This window comes from Chlorocebus sabaeus, chromosome 20, assembly GCF_047675955.1.
Source record: "Chlorocebus sabaeus isolate Y175 chromosome 20, mChlSab1.0.hap1, whole genome shotgun sequence".
In the NCBI taxonomy this organism is placed as follows: domain Eukaryota; kingdom Metazoa; phylum Chordata; class Mammalia; order Primates; family Cercopithecidae; genus Chlorocebus; species Chlorocebus sabaeus.
Genome location: NC_132923.1, coordinates 46,236,103 through 46,237,178, shown reverse-complemented (window position 1 = coordinate 46,237,178; position 1,076 = coordinate 46,236,103). Strand labels below are relative to the sequence as shown.

At 42.5% G+C, this 1,076-nt stretch overlaps 1 non-coding gene across 1 annotated transcript; it reads left to right on the top strand.

Moving 5' to 3' along the window:
• The first annotated feature begins 447 nt into the window (after nucleotides 1-447).
• LOC119626524 (small nucleolar RNA U3) lies at nucleotides 448-657 on the top strand. The gene has a single exon (XR_005242689.1). It is a non-coding gene; the product is annotated as a small nucleolar RNA U3 (small nucleolar RNA).
• Nucleotides 658-1,076: the final 419 nt, after the last annotated feature.

The window sequence follows — 1,076 nt, the reverse complement described above, 5'->3', positions numbered from 1 at the left end:
CCATCCCTGATTCCGTCCCTACCCAATCAGGCCTACACTTTAACAAGATTCCCAAGTGCTCTGTAAACCCCTTAAAATTTGAAAGGCAGTGATATAAAGAGCAGTTCAAATCCCAGAATTTCTCCCATATTCCACGGAGCCATGCAACTGCTCCCTCAACCCTAGATAAGAGATTTTCTTGAAGATGTTGAATCGAAGAGGTCCCAGATTCAGGGACGCTGGCATCGCTGAAGACATCAGTGAAGCAACGAAGTACAGGCATTCCGCTCGTCTACAAGAATAAGGCCCACAGTGCCCTTATCTTGTTCAGCAACCCAAAGTCTAGCAACAGCCTCCCATTCCCAGATAGAACATCTGAAATGTTTCTATGGGGGAAACCTACTAGCCCAGAAGAGAAGACCTGCACATACTGACATGGGGAGAATCCCGATTAAGAGTCACTTCATCAAGACTATACTTTCAGGGATCATTCCTACAGTGCACTACCAGAGAAGTTTCTGTGAACGTGCAGAGCACCGGAAACCATGAGCAGGAGGGAGGCACAGCGTTCTCTCCCGAGCATGAGGCCGGATCTTGGTGTTGCTTCGCTGCGACTGCCATTGGCCGTTGATGATCGTTCTTCTCTGGGAGAGTAAGAGAGGACACAGTTTGAGTGGTTCCCATTTTTTTTTAAAAAAGAGTCACCTCATCACCTTAGCATCCCTACAGTAAATAGAGAGTAAGGCACACAAGTCTGATTCCAATCAGAGTGAGGAGTAGTTTTTCGGGTCTTTTAATACAATGTGCCTTCTCTCAGATTAGTTTCTAGCTCAGCACCAATAATAAAAAAGGGAAATACTCCAACCCAAGCTACATGTGCAAAGATGTTCACTGAAGCATTGTTTATCATGAAAACCATGTTTAAAAAATCAGTAAAAAAAAAAAAAAATCTGGTTTAAGAAAACTAGGTCCCTGTGTGAAATACAATACTACAAAACCATTACAAAGAATGAAGTAGATCTATATGTGTCCATATGACATAATCTTCAGGGTATGCTGAAAAGTGAAAAAAATAAGGTACAGAAGGATAAATATAA